Raw genomic sequence first — 5,610 nt, forward strand, 5'->3', positions numbered from 1 at the left:
GGCCCAGAAGCATTAAAATGTACATCTTCACATGGCCATTAAGACTCAGCTCATAAAACTAGCTAACCAGCTTTTTGACATTGCCACAGGCCAGAGAGGGCCAAAATGTCACCTGTAAAGTTATGAACATGAAGAAGTTACAACCTGTGCAGAACCAAGTGACTTGGAGCTCTCCTTTTCACATGCTTTGCCTTTGCATTACTCAACCACATAGCCTCTGTCTAAAAATAAGGCCACATTAAAGAAATAGGTTGTGTGTATCTCCAAAGGTGAAGACGGTTTAATTTTTGTTCCTGTGAGGGCCAGACTAGGTAAGACCCTAGAATGCATGTACACTCAGCAGAAAAAAGTGTAGAGAGCACTGCATAAAACACCCACCCAACCCTCTCCCCACCTGTCATCTTCTTAAAAGACAAACAAGAAGTCATCAGCTTCTTAAAAGACAAGCAAGATATGGCTTCCCACTTCAATTTTATTATAGTTACACCATGTCTTTCTCAGAAGATCCTGTGTATGGCAATAGAATTTGGGAAAACCAAATTAGATAGAATTGCCCTATGTAATGCATAGGTCCCCTGCTAACTGGGCACTTTTTCAAGTGGTGCTCCAGGGGGAGAGTAACTGTCCCTTTTCAACCCAGCACAGTGTCTTTTCTGTTTACTGGTGTTCATCATCATTTTGGATTGTGAGCCCTCTTGGGACAGGGAGCCATTTGATTTTTCTGTATACCATTTTGTGAACTTTTTTATTGAAAAGCAATATATAAATACTGTTAATGATAATAATAATAATAATAGTGCATGTTTCCGCACTATCCAAAGACAGGAAATGGGACTCTGTGCCATAGCTTACTCTAAGACAGATATGAAAGGCCTCATCCTAGCTAGCAGCTTGGAGATTAATTTCATATTATAGAGCATGATGAGACATTCACTGGCCATGGAGAATAGGCAAGCAGTAGCGTGGAAGCTTCTCAGATCCGTATTCCAGCAGTATTCATAAGAGAAGCAATGGCCAAGCTGCACACCATGAAAGAGTCTGAAGTGTGCCTTGAATACTAAGCCACAAGATTGGATACACGTGTCATACTCTATGCCCCTCAGAGTGATGAAGTCTCATAAAGCACTGGTGTGCAAACACACCTGCCAAGATACTAGTAGTAACACAGTCTACACTGGGATTCCCCAGTACTACCCCCAGTAGGACCAACAGTTGCATAACTACAGGCATATGTCGCTTAACAACCTTCCGCTTAACAACGGATCACATATATGACAGTGGTCAAAGCACAACAAAGAGGCAATCAGGTAAACCATAGCCTGCAGCAGAGTGTCTGTTTACACAACAAAGAGGCTCTTAATGCAAAGAAGAGGCAATCTTATCTCCACTAGCCTGTGCAGCCAGCTAGTGTCTGGCAGGGTGTCTGTTTACACAACAAAGGCATGAGATTGGGTTGAATGTTCACTCAACAACCTAATCACATAACAATGGGATTGGGAGAATGTATCCCCATTAAGAGATGCACATCTATATTCTGAAGGCATCACTATTGTCTTGAAAGCACACATAATCTCATCCTGATCTACCTAGCAAAGGGGGAACTGAAACAAGGGGATGGGGAAAAATTAACTAGGCCAGTGGTTCTCAAATTAGCACTGGGACCCACTTTTAAGAATGAGAATCTGTCGGGACCCATCAGAAGTGATGTCATGACCAGAAGTGACATCATCAAGCAGTGGCTTAAGGGCACCATTTTATGAGTCATGGTTCCCTCAAGTCTTCCAGGCATGTGACAGCACGCCTGAAGCCTCTGCTTTCCTGTATGCAGAGGCAAGTTCCCTTTCTCCAGGGCATTGGGAGAAAGTGCTGGTTCTGTTGCTGGTCAGCCTGAGAGAAATTTTGGGAAATCCCTGGGGCACCTGTTTCTCCCCCAGGATAAGATTCTTGACAAGATTCTCCAGGAGTAGAATGCCTTGCCAGTGTCCCAGGAAGCACAAAATTTAGTGCGAGTCTGGACCAGACCAGCTTATGGAGCAGACAGTGGCTGACAAACTGGGACAGCACATAATAGCTATAGCTTTTTCTATAGCTAGGACCTGTTTCAGGAGGACAGAGTGATTCTCCACACCAACTGTACCTGCCTCCCCAATGTTAATTCTGTGTTCCACAGATCTGAAGAGGTATCTTTCTGCCCAAATCTCATCCTAGGGAGCGGCACATTTTGGGTGTGTTCAGGTCTGTGAGTTTTTTATAGCTCCAGGACCTCTACCTTCAGATGCGCAGAAGCTATGTTTGTGTCATACAAGGCAAACAAATGTTCTTTTCACCATCCACCATCTGCAGATCAGTAAGGTGATAGTAGAGGCCTACAAGGCTCATGGGATGGAGCCACCTCAGGGCATAGTTGCTCAATCGCTAAGGGGTGTTGCTACTTGCAACATTCAGGTCGTTTCCATCCTTAGGGGTGATGTTTGGAGTGGCCACCTGGAGCTCCCCCCATATGTTCATAAAGTACTACTAGATAGATGCCTATGCTTCCAGGTATGCAGCATTTGCTAGGCACGTGCTTCAGAGCGTAGTTTCAGACGCTTCTGGCAACTCCCACCCCTTAGGAGGCACAGCTTGGGCATGCCCCAGATGACAAGGACTGACCCTGCCATGGAGATCCCATCGGAGAACAGGAAAACTTTGACTTACTGGTGAATCCCCTTTCACAGTGGTCTCCATGGCAGGGTCAATCTGCCCACTCTCACAGCCTGAAGCACATGAAAAAAAAGACAGCAAACACAAAGTGATGGGGTGGAAGAAGATAAGGATGAAACATCCCTGACAGATTGTCATTAGGTCCCTGAATTGAGGTATAGTATAGTCCTAGTCTTTCTTGGTCCAGAACCATATTAGATTTAATTTATCAGAATTCAGCCACATGGCCTTTTAACACACCACACTTCAAGGATAGACATCTACCCAAGAAATTCCGAAGCAGAACTGATCTGGGGAGAGGCCAGCAAGGCTTTTGTAGTCTGAGGAATTGAAGGAGCCCCTCCCCTCAGAAAGACTTTGTAACCTGACTTGCCTGCCTGAGAGGGAGGAGCTTCCCAGATGAGAAGGACTGACCCTGCCATGACGACCACCAAGGAGGTGGATGCACTGATAAGTCCACATCTCCCCTTTTTTTGGGAACTGATCAAAAGGATTTCTCTTTCTTGGAATAAAGCAGTGAGGTGTGACCCTAATTAAGGCCAGGTACCATCCCTCACATAACATAGGAAGTACCAGGGAGCATTAATTTTCCTTCAGCACCATGGCAGTGACTTTACCCTGGGCTCAAAGGTCAAAGGACCCAAGTTTCTGTGAAGTTATGGCTCTAAAGAGCATGTGTTTTGGGGTGGCATTTAGGTGCTCTAGTATTGCTTCAAACCGGGCCTGTGTTTTGCCAAACGGTAACAAGAAATTTCAATCCATTTCTCTTTCTTTGCACACTTTCAAGGGTACATACAATGTTATATAGGACCTCTGGCCCCGTGGTTAGCTGCTGTATTCCACTTTAGAGACTTGCTCAGATCCATCCCCTCACAGCCAGGCCCAGGCCTTCTCTCATTCCTGCCTAATTCCAGAAAAGAAAGACACAAGCCTCATTGTGTTGTCCTCATTACTCTTTTGAGAGGTGAACAGTGAGGACATACGCACTACCTAGAGCAGGGGTGCTCACACTTTTTTGGCTCGAGAGCTACTTTGAAACCCAGCAAGGCCCGGAGATCTACCAGGGGGGAAGGAAGCGTCTGACAGACACCGCCATCAGAGCGACTCCATCTCAAACTCCCGCCCTTCCCCCATTCCGCTACGGTGCCCCAGGAAGCGCCTCAGTCCAGTGCAGCCCAGCTCCCCCTCCCGCCGCTGCCCACTTTAGCTCCTGCTCTTCCCGCATGCAGCACCACGAAACTGATGAAACTGACTAGAGTCTAGTCAGTTTCATCAGTTTTGTTGCTGCATGCCTGAAGAGCAGCTAAAGTGTCAGTTTCAGTGTCAGTTTAGTGTCAGCTAAATATGTCAGTTTCGTCTAGTCACTAGACGAAACTGACATATTAACAGTTTGGAGAGACAGGGCTCCGCGATCTACTCATTTTGCCTCGCGATCTACCAGTAGATTGCGATCCACCTATTGAGCACCACTGACATAGAGCAACTCCATTACTCTTTTGCCCATGGTCTCAGCTAGTTCATGAACAAAAGAACATAAGAAGAGCCCCACTGGATCAGGCCATAGGCCCATCTAGTCCAGCTTCCTGTATCTCACAGCAGCCCACCAAATGCCCCAGGGAGCACACCAGATAACAAGAGACCTCATCCTGGTGCCCTCCCTTGCAACTGGTATTCTGACTAGCCCATTTCAAAAATCAGGAGGTTGCACATACACATCATGGCTTGCAACCCATAATGGATTTTTCCTCCAGAAACTTGTCCAATCCGCTTTTAAAGGCATCCAGGCCAGATGCCATCACCATATCCTGTGGCAAGGAGTTCCACAGATCAACCATACGCTGAGTAACTAAATATTTACTTTTGTCTATTCTAACTCTCCCAACACTCAATTTTAGCGGATGTCCCCTGGTTCTGGTGTTATGTGAGAGTATAAAGAGTATCTCTCTATCCAATGTCCCCCCTCAGTCATCTCTTTTCTAGGCTGAAGAGGCCCAAACGCCGTAGCCTTTCCTCGTAAGGAAGGTGCCCCAGCCCCGTAATCATCTTAGTCGCTCTCTTTTGCACCTTTTCCATTTCCACTGTCTTTTTTGAGATGCGGCAACCAGAATTGGACACAATACTCCAGGTGTGGCCTTACCATCGATTTGTACAACGGCATTATAATATTAGCCGTTTTGTTCTCAATACGTTTGCTAATGATCCCAAGCATAGAATTGGCCTTCTTTTTCTGCCGCCACACACTGGGTCGACACTTTCATTGACCTGTCCACCACCACCCCCAGATCTCTCTCCTGATCTGTCACAGACAGCTCAGAACCCATCAGCCTATATCTAAAGTTTTGATTTTTTGCCCCAATGTGCATGATCTTACACTTACTTACATTGAAACACATCTGCCATTCTGCTGCCCATTCTGCCAGTCTGGAGAGATCCTTCTGGAGCTCCTCTTAATCATTTCTGGTCTTCACCACTTGGAAAAGTTTGGTGTCGTCTGCAAACTTTGCCACCTCACTGCTCACCCCTGTCTCCAGGTCATTTACGAAGAGGTTGAAAAGCACCGGTCCCAGGACAGATCCTTGGGGCACACTGCTTTTCACCTCTCTCCATTGTGAAAAGTGCCCATTGACACCCACTCTGTTTCCTGGTCTTCAACCAGTTCTCAATCCATGAGAGGACCTGTCTTCTAATTCCCTGACTGTGGAGATTTTTTAGTAGCCTTTGGTGAGGGACCGTGTCAAACGCCTTCTGAAAGTCCAGATATATAATGTCCACGGGTTCTCCCGCATCCACATGCCTGTTGACCTTTTCAAAGAATTGTAAAAGGTTTGTGAGGCAAGACTTACCCTTACAGAAGCCATGCTGATTCTCCGTCAGCAAGGCCTGTTCGTCTATGTTCATGACACAGCT

Source organism: Tiliqua scincoides, chromosome 2 (genome assembly GCF_035046505.1).
Source record: "Tiliqua scincoides isolate rTilSci1 chromosome 2, rTilSci1.hap2, whole genome shotgun sequence".
Taxonomy (NCBI): domain Eukaryota; kingdom Metazoa; phylum Chordata; class Lepidosauria; order Squamata; family Scincidae; genus Tiliqua; species Tiliqua scincoides.